This window comes from Aethalodelphis obliquidens, unplaced genomic scaffold (genome assembly GCF_003676395.1).
Source record: "Aethalodelphis obliquidens isolate GAN/ISIS:26980383/991018 unplaced genomic scaffold, ASM367639v1 scaffold16, whole genome shotgun sequence".
NCBI lineage: Eukaryota > Metazoa > Chordata > Mammalia > Artiodactyla > Delphinidae > Aethalodelphis > Aethalodelphis obliquidens.
Window position 1 is genome coordinate 17,865,183 of NW_020837960.1, and position 14,444 is coordinate 17,879,626.

The 14,444-nt window shown below is 48.7% G+C and overlaps 1 pseudogene; it reads right to left on the bottom strand.

Moving 5' to 3' along the window:
• Positions 1-5,128: 5,128 nt before the first annotated feature.
• LOC113625550 (guanylate cyclase soluble subunit beta-2-like) overlaps positions 5,129-14,444 on the bottom strand; it is a 29,731-nt pseudogene continuing 20,415 nt past the window's right edge.

Genomic DNA, 14,444 nt, shown 5'->3' on the forward strand with positions numbered 1-14,444 from the left:
TGAGGCCACAAAGGTCCATTCAGACCTATCTGCCTTGTTACATCTTTTGTCTGAGGCTGTGTCATCTTATTGGTCACTTACCAAATCTTTACTCGTGCCTAACTCACATAACAGCATTCAGCCTCCATACCTGCTGCCCTGTGACTGTCTACGAGGTCTGAGCATCCATACACACAGGGTTCAGACCCAGTGCTGCCATGGTTCATCACTAACCTCTCTGGGCCTCGTCTGTCCTCATCTGAAAAGTGGGGAAATAACGATTATACCCTCCTCCCAGGGTTGCTGTGATAATTAAATTAGATGCCTTCTACAAAGTGAGTACACAATGCCCCACACACAGCACAAACTCAAAGATGCCAATTCTTATTTCTAAGTATGGGAAGAAGCCCATGGGGAAGGCACCGAAAAAGAACCTGGGTCTGTGAGCCACAACGAGGAGGGAGGTAGCGGGACTCGGAAGGAATGGAAACAAGGAGGCTGGGTAGAGACACATCTCCTGCTCACCCTGCACTTTCATTTGGAGAGGTCAGCATCGAAGATTTTAAAGTAATCTATATTCCCATTTCTCTCTCTCTTTTTTTTTTTTTTACACTAATCATTGTTCCAGAGACGCTCAAGTTCAGAGAGGCTCCCATATTTGATTTGAAGCTCCAGAGTTCTAAAAATTAGGAAATGCAGGCGGGGCTTCGTCTCCAGCCTTCTGTCCCCAAATGAATGAATGACTTCCTTTGCCATTAGGGGCTGTTAGCACCTCCCTTCCTCCTGAACCTGGATCAGTGATTACCTCTGTTTTAAGATCCTAAAAGCAATGGGTAATGTTTAGCACAAAACAATCAGATGGAGGCAAGTTCAATTTGCTAATGGACTGGTCATTAATGAACATAATTGATGACACATGTGGAAAAACGTGGGCTACTGGACCTTTCCCCAGTCTCTCCCAGGCTCAGGCTCAGGATGAGGTGAGAATTTGGCGGATCTAGAACCATGTCACTGGGGCAACTCTGGGTAATGATTCATATGGAGTATTTTGCTCATGCAGAAGTTGGGGCTAAACTGACAAGGTTCATAAACCCCTCAGATGCGGCATTTGTATAAGGTATGGGTTTCGACGGGAGCTGGCTAAGTGGAGTTGTCATTAACTACAGGTTCATTTGCGCATCGTGGCACATCCCACCCCACTCCAAACACATGCAAAAGACTGACTCCTGCTCAGCAGTATTTTATGCTCTTTGGAAATAGATTATTCCCATATGGGGTGGGATTTTGGTTTTGTTTTTTTGCTAATTCACTACTAGTCTTTTTCCAAATACCCTTTATCCCTTTCACTTTGAATTACAGAGTTCATTGCAGTATTGTTTTTCTTTGAGATGTAAGCCCTATTATAATTTAAAAAGGAATTGAATTTTTCAAAAATGGAAACATTCAGGATAAATGATAAGGACAGTATGTTTGAAAAGTCTGAGTTCAGTTTTGTTTTGGCACCATCGCAAACAAAGGAAAAAGGAACTGATTACAGATGGGAATGTAGGGTTTTTTTCTACTGAGAAAAAGTAGTACTGCCTCCAGTTTGCCCATCAGCATCAGAAAAGGGTTCAGCCTCCCCATCTAGTGTCTCCCTGTGCCTCAGCTCCTCCAGATGTAACAGGATACTAGACCATACATCCGTCTCCTACTCAGCTCACAGAAATGTTATAAGAACCTATGAGAGAAAATCTCCACAAAGTAGTACTGTGATCACAGAACTTATTTGGTTTGTCTTTGTACCCCAAGTAGGGGTTACCCTAACAAAAATAAAAAACTGAACAAGAAGGAGTTGGAGTTGCTTTAAAAAAAAATAAAAATAAAAAGAGGGAATATAGCAAAGAAAACTGTCTCTTTACCTATCGACAGTCAGGCTCTGTTTCTGATGTGCTCCTGCTTCCAGACGGCACCAAGATTTCTTTGTAACCAGGATGAATAATCTATTTTCTGGTTTAACCTCTCACAAAAAATTTTGGACGTAAACTCAACACTAGGAAATAATATTTCACAAATCTCTCAGTCTCCCCTTTATGCAACACCTCATGTTTTTCTTCCAATTTCTCTTCTCAAAAAATTTTTCAACTTAGCTTTTCACCGCTGATTCCGTTCTCTTGCATCCACAGCACAATTTTCTCTCTTCTAACCTGGCCGTGTCTCATTTTCTCACTTGTGTCTTAACCGAGGTCCTCCTCCATATCTACTCCCATTTCACTCCTATGAAACTCTCCCCTTTCTCTCCTTGAGAAAAAATCCCCTGATTAACAGTGAGAGAAAGACGACCAGCTAGGATTGTGTTGGGGAAAGAACTGAGATGGCCTACTGAAAGCTGGACAGGCCAAATTTTGAGTTCATGATGCCTGACAATTCAAACGAGACTTGGTCAACATGGAATTGCAAGACTCTCTTGGAATTTCTACACATATATATTTGACATTTTACCCCAGTGCAATTCCACAATCCAGATGGTGGAAGAATTTCCTTGTTTACTTGAGATAAATTCTCATTCATCGTCTTTTGCTCCCATGAGACCACTGCTCACAGCCCCTGAGGACTGCCTATTAGGAGCATCATTTTGCTACAGTTTAATGCTCATTATCGGGCAGAGTTAGGAAATGCAGCATTCTGGCTAATTACGTTTTCTGACTAATTGAGAATTACAATGTACATCTTCCATGGATTACTAATATCTAGACACCAGGAATAATCTAAATACCAAAGCTAAATTGAACTCGGTTAGTCCTTCTTGGAAAATTCAGAGGCAACTTCAGAATATCAGGGTCATCAGAAATGGATGCAAATGTGCAGAAGTACAAGATAATTGCGGTTTCATTTGATACAAAGTAAATGTGGCTTTTGGTGTGTAGCACCATGGGAAATAAGTGTACCATTTCAAGCACATTATTTTTTTTTTTATAAAACTCGAAATGTGTTTTGAAATGTTTTAAATGTTTAAAGGAAAGAAATGCATCACCTGCAAATTTACCAAACAGTATATGTGATAATCCCAATTCTGTAACAAAAAGTACACATGTACACACATACCCTCACACACAAGTCTGGGAGGATGGGCACCAAAATTTTAACAACAGTCTCTCTGGGTGATGGAATTAACAGGTGCTTTTGTTTTCTTCTTTCGGTTTATCTGCACTTTCTGGTTATAAAAAATAATAATTCCTTCTATAACGTAAATGAATAAACAATCCTTAGTTGAGCAAACTAACACAGCCCAATAAATAATTAAAAGCAGCACAGAAACCCATTTCAATGTAGATTAAGAATGGATTAAATGAAAAGAGTGGTAGCAGAAGAAATCTTCCCCTGTTTGGAAAACAGCCATCACACATGCTATGTTATCAAATGTGAACTTGGCCGGGGGGCGGGGGGGGGCAGTGCGTGAGTGATAGCAAGGTGGAGTCTGGGAGAACGCTGTTGTCTTGGGGAATATACATGGGATTTGGGTCATCGCCTGGACGTTACAGGCAGGGCTCTGTGGTCATAAAGGATATGATAGGATTTGGGGTTACAAGAAGGGATTCTTACTTTTGCAATTAAAATAATTCCTTGTCTGCATTTCTGCATCTGCTTCTAACCTCCTAGATAGAATCAGATATGGGAAATCACAACTTGGTTTCAGTACTGATTCTCCCCCACTGGGGAGGGGGCTTGGCTGGAGCCTGAAGTCAGACTCTGTCGGGTCTCCCCAGTACCCTGTCCCGGTCCTTCCCAGCACAGGGACGGTTGCTGGCCTTTCCGTCCTACCCCACCCGTAACTCCCACCCTGCCCTGCTCCGGCCTTTACTCTGCGGGGTCTCCACATGTGAGGAGCACCTTATCTCCTCCTGCTTGGTTCCATCAGGGTTAATTTTCCAATAAATCGACCTGCTCTGGGGGGAGGGCAGGCTGACCGCACCATAGTGTTCATGGGTGTGAACAGAGAAAGGAGCCATGGATGCTAGAAATATTTGTGGAGGGAGACACCATCAGTGAGAGAATTTTATCCTAGTGATGAAAAGGGTTCAATGGAGTCTCCACACTTGGAGGAGGGATTGCCATTCTAGGATCACCCACCCCCTTGCTTCCTATTTCTGTCCATGGGCAAAAGAGGCCATGCCCTGGAGGAACTACATCTCCAGCTTCCAGAAGCCCCTGCATTCTCCAGGGACCAGAGCAGAGGCCACATCCTTGCCATGCCCATTCCTGCCGTCACCTGCACGTCCTCTAAGAGTCTTTCAAGTCCTCGGTGTGTCTCCAGCCTCACCTGTGCTCGCTGTCAGCCCTGTAACACCCTGCGCTCACCTTGCCTGTGGCTCTCCTTCTGCCTGCTGATCTAAAGCTCCTGTGTGCAGCAAACCAGTATTATATTTTTAACCCCTGTAGCACCACTTAAGAGTTTTGTGCCAAGACTCACATATTTGTTAAGTGAATGAATTCTCAACAATAGGGTCCCAAAGTGATTAAGCAGTCGGCACACCTGACCTGTCTTCAGCACTTTACAGCTTTCGGATGATACACAATATCTCATATGTTCCTCAAAGCCACCTCCCTCGTAAAGCAGGCACTCTATCACCTGTGCCTTCAGGATGAGAAAAATGAAGCGAAGAGGCTGAGGCTCGCCCCAAGTGACACAGCTGGTGACTGGATATCAGGACCTGGATGCAGGCCCAGGAATTCTGATGAAGGGCCAATGCTCCTTCCACTATGACAACGGTTCCTGAGCCCAGCAGCTCATCCGACTGCCCCGTGGAGGTGGCTGACCAACCAGAGCGGAACAAACCCTTTTCTGGACCTGCTGAGTCACTCTCTGCACAGGCCCCGCCACCTGTACTGTCAACCACGGGTGATTCTGATGCCCTCCCACCCACAGCTCTGATGCCACATCCCGGCCAATGATACCAAAGCTGACAACCACTGACTTGACCCAGAAGTCGCATGTTCCTCCAGTATTTACCTGCTGATTTGTAAAGAGTTCATTTACACCTCCCAGGATCTTCCTTCTATGGAACGCTGCTGGGTTAACAGGTCAACTTCTAGAAAGCCTGAGGTTAAAAATGGCTATGCCATTCATCAGCCCCAAGTAGAAGAGACTGGGAAAGTTTGACAGCCATGCTTATGAAGGCCTCAGAAAAGCTGTTGAAAAGCTTTGGAGCCGAGAACGAGGGCCCAGGTTCCGCAGCCGGGCTCCAAACCAGCTGGATCTCAGCTCGTTGGACACGTCTGGGAAAGGCACTTGTATCGTCAAGACTCTGTAAAGCCAGGGGCAAGGACCCTGGCAATTAAGTGACCACAAACCCATCCAAGAATTACCCATGGGGGTGGGAAAGTTCTTCCTGTTGGGAAGAGTGAGTAAAATATGAAGGGAATCGGCAAGTTCCCCAGCAGGCACGCTGCTTAAACTCAGTCAGGAGAGAGACCCTCAGCACTAAAGTTCTCCAGAACGATTAGGAATTGTTGTAAGAAGTCCTCCGAGCTGACTTAACCTGCCATGAACCCAGCAAGTGGACACCCACGGCCTGTGATTTATGGGGAGGAGTCGCCTCCAGGGAGGAGCCCGGGCTGCCTGCCTAAGCGCCGTATGCGGGTCAGCCTGGAACCCATTATGATAATCGTTGGGGGAATCAGCTTGGAGACAAGTTGAAGCAAGTTGAAATTTGAAAAACACATTAACAGGGGTCTGAAGAGATGCCAGAAGAGCCTGCCAGCAGGGACAGCTGGAAGGCCAATTTTTTAGTCAATACTGAAAGGTGGTTGCTTAAATATCCGAGTCAAACACATGATTTCTCTCCGGCTCAATACTCCCGTTTAATTGCGCTGGGGAGTCTCTCCACTGACACATCTAACACCCAGATACAGAGCGGAGTGAAAGAAAAGCGTGTTATTGAAGTGCAAATGAGGTCCTGGGTGGAGCCTGCAGGCCTGGGTCCGGCTGGAGAGGTTCCTGCCGCCCCACAGGCGCTGGCTGGGCTTCCCGGCGACCCCGGCAGAGAGGGCTGAGGAGGGCGGTCCGTCTCAGCTGCCCTCATAGAGGGCTCTGTGGGTCGCGCCTCGCCCCTGCAGCTCCACGGACTGCCCAGGCCCCGGGGGAGTCTTCAGGAGCCAGGGAGAGGGAGGCACGGCGCTGGAGCCCAGTCAGAGGGAAATGCGTGCCCCTGCGGAGCAGTCGCAGGCCTGGCCAGCAGGTGACAGCCTGGTGAGGTTGGTCGGTGAGGAGAGCCTCTCGACTGGCGTCCTGACATTGGGAAACAGGCTGGTCTCTGAGGTATCGAGACCCAACAGCCTGACCTTTGGAGGGAGTCCTGCCAGACTGGTGGTGCCTGATGGGAACCCTTTCCCAGGATGACGCCCACAGAGGGGCCCAGGACTGGAGGTGAGAGTTGGGGCAGCCCTCACCTACCTCAGAGCTAAGCAGGACGTTATCAGATGTAGCTAGAAACCCAGGAAAACTGGGACCTCAACCAGGATGAAAAGGAAAAGGCCGGCCCTGGGGGCAGGTGACATGAATCCCTCAAGGCAGAATCAGTGATAAGAAGCCTGGCGAACTGGAACTCAGAGCACCTGCAGAAGCCGTAAAAGCACTTCCTGATTCAGTGGGTCTGGGTCTGGGGGGCTCGCCTGAGGCCCACGGCCCAGCAGGCTTTGTCCTCATTTCCCCAGGCCTCCAGCTCACGAGACACGGTTTCCCATTCACCCCCAGCGTGTGAGCTATTCCTTGTTCACAACTCCGCTAATCACACCCAACAATCAGAAACCTGTTCAGGTGGGGCTCAGAGGATCTGACGCAAACATGGCTGGGCCATCCTGAAGCCAAGAAGTCCAAGTGCAGCTGCCTATGCCTGGGGAAACTCTGAAATCGACCTGGTCTCTTCCTGAAGGAGGGCTCCCATGGATGTGGGCTGCCGCAGACAGACAGCCTGAGGAGCGTCTTGCTTCCTCCACTTGCTGGTTGTGCAACCGTGTACAAATTATACCACCTTTCTGAACTTCAAGTTTCCTGCTTCTCTTATGGGACTAGGCATGGGACTGGTGTAGCACAGGACTTGCATCAAATACGATCATGTGGGTAAAATGCCCAGGACAACCAGTATCAGTTCCCCCCACCCGCCAAACTGAGGTGGCCTCAGGTTCCCCTTCTCTTGCTGTTGGGTTTAGTTTTTGTCCAGGGAAGCAGCAGTTAAACGAGGTACTGCATCAGGGTCCCAGGTGAGAAATTTGTCTCTCACCTCTACACAAGAGGCCAGCCCTGCCCAGCCCTGTTGGTTTCTCCCATGGAGGCACCCCCTTACGCAGCAGAAGTTTGAAAAACGAATCTCTTCGCCTTCCTGGAGCAGGCGTTCTTAGGGCTCCCCCTCTGAGCTGTTTATGGAGCAGCCATTGAGGAATACCAATGGCAAAGGTCTTCTCCCCTTGGGTGTCCCCATGGAGACCCAGCAGCTCCTAGCTTGTCCCGTACTTCATGCTCACACTTCTTGTGTGTAGATAGGGAAGCGCAAGGCCAGGCTTTCCACGGCTCTGCCCACCTCCCTGACTTCGTCCCCTCCAGCTCCCTTCCCCTCCCATCCCTCTCTAGACACACTGGCCCTCTTACTATCCTGTGAACTTGCCAAGCTTGTGTCTGCCTTAGAGCAGGGTGCTGCCCGGAAGCCCGCAGCTGGAGAGCCGAGTGGCTCTTGCCCTCCAAGAATGCTGCCCCCTCCAAGAACCCTTCTTGGCCCTCTTCTCCACTACTCAGTTTTATTTTCTTCTTAATGCTTATCACTACCTGAAGTGATCTCATTTATTTTGTTACATGTTGGCTGTCTCCCTCTACTAAAACCCAAGCTGTGTGAAGGCAGGGGCCTCATGTGTTTAGTCCAAGGAACATCACAGATCCCACATAATGCCTGGCCTCCACTCTCTGCATTCCTGGAGCATCAAGAAACATTACTGAATGAATGAATCTATGAATGTTACATTCCAAACTGTAATAGCATTGGACAGCTGTTCAGGGCGTGAACACTGTCAGAAACATGTTAACTGTAAGCAGGTAGGGAGCGGGGAGGGGAGGAAAACGCCTCTGGGTGATGGCAAGAAGTCTGCTTTGAGCTTCTCATGCTCCAGAATCCAAGATTCTACCTGCCCCCAGATCAGAGCAAGGGAAGTTTTGCTCTGTCTCCTTTCACTGGAATTGAACAGAAGAGTGCTGGTCATTCCCTCAACCTCATGTTCTGGGATCAAACTAGAGGGAAGTGTACAGGCACTGGGGCGGTGCCCAACGCCAAGGGCTCAAGCGACACTCAACCTAAGAGACGTCTATTAAAAAAAGATAGCTGCTAGTTTCTAAGGAAAAAAAAAAAAAGATAGCTAACTCTTTGCAAGGATTATTAAGCTGTTCTAACTCTTTACGTGGATTGTCTCATTTGTCTTATGAAATTGTCTCAGTGATCAGGGATGGTTCTTGAAAAATCCCTGGGACGCGATCCTCTGTAACAGACACACACTGCTGCTTTGCCTCAAAAGCTTAACACCACCGGGATCACCGAACCCTAAATGGGGTTTCCAGAAAGGGAGAAGGAGGCAGTGGCAGCACGAAGCCAGAAAGGAGAGGGGGGCGGGCCTGCTGCTACAGTGGTTCGTTCTGCAAGCCCGTCCCTGGTCCTCCAGCACTCCGCTGGGACCCCACTGGGTCAGTCCTGAGAAGGACTCCTGAGGGCAGTCGAGGGTAAGCATGAATTGAGAGAAACCCTCATTTCCACCGCCTTCAGGGACAACGAGGAAAAGAGGGTCCCTGCGCCGGGCTTTGTGGTGGGGTCCATGCTCTGAGGTGTCTAGGGGAGCACCACGCGGTACCGGGAGGTCTCCAGCACCCCTCCCTCACAGGCAGCGCGCCACCGAGGGCACCGCGTGCAGAGAAACTTCATTTTGTGGGTTCACGGCGGCTAATAAGTTTTTCTGAGGATCACAGGTTCTTTTGGAGGGAGCAGGGAGGGCCCTTTTCATAATGAGGGACTCCCACTTGGGACACTTGCGGTGGGGAGCTGGGCGGGTTGAGGGACCATTTTTAAAAAAGCTTCCTCAAAACACAGAAGCATCCTGCCCCGGGGCCCCAAACTCCACCTGAGCTGCCCCACTCCGGCCCTTTCCCCTCCCCGGAAGCCGGTCCTCTGAGGCCGCGGCAGCGCTGGGAGGCTCTCTAACCATCTGGGCTACTCACCGCGGGCTGGTTCACTCTTGGGGAGCAGCTGCCGGCTGTCTGCGCACCTCATGACGGCCAGAGTTCCGCTGTCTCGACGTCCCTCAGCACTCGCTTCCGCAAGAAAAGCACGAGGGGGAGGCCTCCGAGGGGGAGGCCTCCGAGGAGGCGCCCAGGCGCGGCCTTCCTAACTGCCGCGGAAGGCAGCAGCCCCGGGACGCTCCCCACGCAGGTCACGCACGGAAGACCCGGAAGAGCACTGCCCAGGCCCCGCCCCCGGGGCACGCCCGGCTCCCCTCCAGTTCAACCGCTCGGCCTTTCAGGCCTCCGCGAGGCACCCAGAGCCCGTGGGCGTCCCCCAGGGATGACCTGAGGGAGGACGCAGCTTGGGAAGAGCACCCCGCGCGCGGCAGTCTTTCTGTTTCCCCTCCTCCATCCCGGGCTCTGAGAGGCTGATCCAGCCGCGTGGGGGAAATGTCCCGTGGCCCCTGGAGGCTCACGGGTCACATTCTTGGACGCCTTGGACACTGAGGTAGCAGTGTCAGCACGGGGTCTCCCCTGAGGGATCCCGGCCTTCCTGTTCCTGCTGGAGCTGCACCCCGGTGCGGATGTGGGGAGGGGAGGGGCAGAGACCCCCTTCCCCAGAGCTTGACAGCCAAGACTCAACGTGGGAAATCCTAGGCTGATAGGGAAAAGGTGAGGGAAGTATAGACAAGCATGAAAAATAAATAAATAGAGATGGGGGCTGACATCCGCCCAGAGAAAGGGGTGACTTTCCTCTATTATAAGCCATAACCGGGGGCTACCTACCCCCTACCTACCTGGGTGCCTTTTCCCATTTTGCACCAGACACTGGGGTCCGGGAGGGGCTGTCCCCTCCGCCCTTTTCACATCCTCTCCTGTCCTCTTTCTCAGGGTCCATCTTGAGATTTTCCACCAAGACATCCTTACTCATTTCTGTTTTGTTTCCAGCTCAGAACTGAAAGTGGGTTAGATCCTACTGACACAGCCCATGTTCTGGAATCCTGTTTCTCAGATTTCCAGCTTGAGAGCCGCCCGCAGCGGGGGGTCTGGGAGGAAGTGGTCTCGGGTTTGAGCTAGGAACACCTAGTTTGTTAACCCTGTACAGCCCTCTGTCCTGTGGGGAGGACCAGCTGGTGAGAAGGACCGGCGATGTGGGTGGGTGAAGCGCCCAGAGCCTAGAAATTCAGAAACTCTAATGAGGGTGGCTCCTGGTTCTTATTAGCCAAAGCTATTTCTACTTTTTAACTTAGGTCTTTCTATCTCAAGTGTCTCCAGCAATAAAATGTGGCCCAAACCAGTCACAGCTCACAGGCATGCTAAGGTGAGCTGCTATCGGAATGACAGCACCACCAAAACCATTTAAAAAGCTTTCAAATTTCTATCTCTTCGTTGGTATAGCCCCACTTTTAAAAACAGTAACTATAATTCATTTGTCCCAAAGAGACATCCTTCCTAAATTAGCTACATAAACGAGGAACCTCTGGATTTAGAGATTTTCCTCTGCAGGCCCCAGGAGCAGCTAAAGATTAGCTTCTGTCAGAATGAATCCATTTCCTTCACCAGTTTGCTTCAGAGGTTCAGGAAGGTTTGCCTTCGGCTACTGAGTCTCCCCTTGAGGTCAGCATTTCCCAGCATTAACTAGGGCGGTTGTTAAGAAACCCTGACCGTGTGGGGGGATGCGCTCCTCCATACAGCTGAAGGAGGCCTCTTTGGTGGACTCCCGCCAAATGGTGTTTTAACCTAAACTCACTCTCTTGCTGTCACTGGAGCCAGGTGAGTCACAGATTTTGTCTTTCTTCCCTGTTTTCAAAGCCAACAGACAATGAGGAAGGTGGAAGCTGCCAGTGTGTGAAGAAAGCCTGTCTGGAGCCTCCCTGGAGGCTGAAGAGCAGAGGGAAATCCTCCCCCTGCTGCAGGAGAGGCTGAGAGAAAAGCCCCTTCCTTGGACAGGGAAGAACCTTGAAAACAAACGCATGAGGGACCCTTTAGGCTGGTTCCATTAGGCCAACTCAAGAGACATCCTAACATCCAGGATGCAACAGAAGAGTGTTCAGGGCAAACTGGTCGCACAGATCCTCAGGGGCTGTTACCAAATGGAAGGTTGCAGCGTGGGCATGGGCAGGGATGGTACCCACGCTGGCCCTCAAACCCAAGGAGCTCACTAAACGCAGCTGAAGTTGTTAGTGAGGGAAAAAAAAACATTCAGCACAAATGACAAGGCTTATCTTTTTTGCTTACCCTCAGGATCAAGCCGAGTTTGAGGTCTCCCCATGATCTCATCCTCTGAAGCATTCAAGTTCTGGATCACAAAGTATGTGGTCATTTTCCCTTTCCCTTTCACTTCAATTTCACCCCTCTCAATTATTTCAAAACCTTGATTTTCCAGGGCTCTGCCCAGAGAAAAGAAAAATGCCCCTGATATCCAAAGATCGCAGGTCTGCAACTTGAGAGTCAGCTGCAGTGGGAAGGGTGATGCGAGAAGAGGAGCACAGGGAGGGGACCATGCAAAGGGACAGGGCTGCGGGATGACTACGAAACGTGGAGTTGCTTATGTATTTACTGGCCGCTGAGAGATGCTGGAGACAAACCACAGAACGGTGCAGACCAGCAACGTTTCAGATTCATGGCCAGCTGCCTCAGCCAGGGCTCAGCACTCATCAACCTTCCCTCGTCCTTGGCCAGTTTTGTGGAGATTGCAGACCTTCACCATGCTCATCACGTTCCCGCATTTAGCACCTGCCCTCCCCACCCTCACGCTGCTGACCATGCCTCCTACTTCGTGACGTGATCCATCCACAAAATTACAACCCTTAGAGCGGAGACCCTGCACCTTCTCATCCCATTGACCACACCCATCCTTTCCCCCAACCTGAGAGGATGTCTTGTTCAAGGGCATCCCACCCACGCTCCCTTCCTACCTCCTCAACACTTGGCGCCCTGGACCACCTCTTCCCTTATCTTCAGCTCCCTCTTCACTTGCCACCTCCCCTCAGCCTGCCAGCACGCCAAGGTCTCTTCCATCCTAAATAGAAGTAAAAACCGTCTCACTTGATTATCTTCTGCTTTAATCCCATACAGACACAACTGCTGTTGTAGCATGAAAGCAGCCGTAGATAATATGTAAATAAAGATCCTGGCTGTGTTTCAATAAAACTTTATTTACAAAAACAAGCAACAGCCGAGATACGGCCTGTGACTATAATTTGCCAATCCCTGAACTGCACCATATGCTCCTTGAGAGCAAAAACTATCTTATAGTAGAGGCTCAACAATATTGTCTGCCACAATGTCCTCTGTAAGTGTGGCATGGAAGGAAAAACACAGGCTTCCTCCACTACCCCCATCTGGTGGCTACTAGGCACTCTGTACGTTCTGGAAGAAAAAGGGACAAAGAGAGGCATGAATAAGTGAATGGTTACCTGCAGGCCCTGGGGCTAAGATGCACTTTGTTGGGAAGCCCGTGACTTTCCATCCTACAGACTGTATTCACAGTGTCACCAAACAAGCAGTTCCGAGGCATCTTGTCCCCCATGACACCTGCCAAGACTGGTGCCGTAGGGATGCCCACTCCAATCTGCAGAGAGAACCTCACTGAAAAGGGACCATCAGATACTCGTTTTTATTTTTAAATTAAGGTATAATTTACATAAAAGGCATACATAAAATGCAGACCTTAAAGTATTTAGCTCCACGAGTTTGGCAAATATCCCTGTAGCCACCATCCAAAATAAAATACAGACTAGGTCCATCACCTTTGCAAAATTATCTTGTGCCCCTTTCCAGTTAAGGTCCATCCCTCCCTGCAGAGGTCACCACTTTCTTATTTCTCCTCCCAGAGATGAATTTGCCTGTTCTGCAACTTCACATAAATGGAGTCATATAGTATATTCTGTTTTGTATCAGACTTCATTTATCCAAGTCAATGTTTTTAAGATTCACCCATACTGTTATATGTATCAGTAGTGCATTCTTTTATTTCTAAATATTAGTCTACTGTAAGAATATATCACAATTTATTATGTCCAGTCTTCTCTTCACAAACATTTAGGTTATTTCCCATTTGGAGCTGTTGTGAACATTCTTTTACAGATCTTTTCATGGACGTACATTTTTCATTTTTCTCAGGAAAATACCTAGAAATAGAATTCCTGGATCACAAGGCAGATGTATACTTGTATTACAAATATTTTTCCCATTCTGTGATTTTTATATATGCATTTTCCTTAATAAGCAGAAATTTTTAATTTCAATGAATGTATTAGTTTGCTAGGGTTAACAAAATACCACAAACTAAGTGGTTTAAACAACAGAAATTTACTTTCTCACAGTTCTGGAGTCTGGAAGTCCAAGATCAAGGTGTCAGCAGGTTTGGTTTCTCCTGAGGTCTCCCTGCTTCGCTTGCAGATGGCAGCCTTCTTGCTGTGTCCTCACATGGTTTTTCTCTGTGCGCACACATTCTTGGTATCTCTTCATGTATCCAAATTTCTCTTCTTATAAGGACACCAGTCAGATTGGATTAGAACCCACCCTAACAGCCTGAATTTGACTTGTTACCTCTTTAAAGGTCCTATCTCCCAATACAGTCACATTCTGAGGTACTGGCGGTTAAAGCATCAGCATATGAATTTCAAAGGGAACACAATTTGGCTTAGAACAATGAAGTTAACCACTGTTTTGCTTTCATAGTTTGTGCTTTTTGAAGCACTAAGAAATCATTGCTTACTTCAAAGTCATGAAGCTATTCTTCATATTTCCTTCAAGAAACTTTATGGTTCTATCATTTAGGTCTGTAATATATATCAAATTAATTTTTATAAATGGAGTGAAGTAGGATTGAGGTTCATTTTTCTTCCCATATGTATATTCAATTGTAACAGAACCCACTTTTTTTTTTTTTGTGGTACGCTGGCCTCTCACTGTTGTGGTCTCTCCCGTTGCAGAGCACAGGCTCTGGACACGCAGGCTCAGTGGCCATGGCTCATGGGCCCAGCCACTCCGCGGCATGTGGGATCATCCTGGACCGGGCCATGAACCTGCATCCCCTGCATCGGCAGGCGGACTCTCAACCACTGCGCCACCAGGGAAGCCCAGAACCCACTTCTTAAGAAGAGATTCCTTCTCCACTCAACTGATTTGGTACCTTGGTCAAAAATCGATTGTCCTTAAATAAGTAGTCAATTGCTGGGCACTATATATTGCACCAGTGATCTATTTGTCTATACTTCTGCCAATT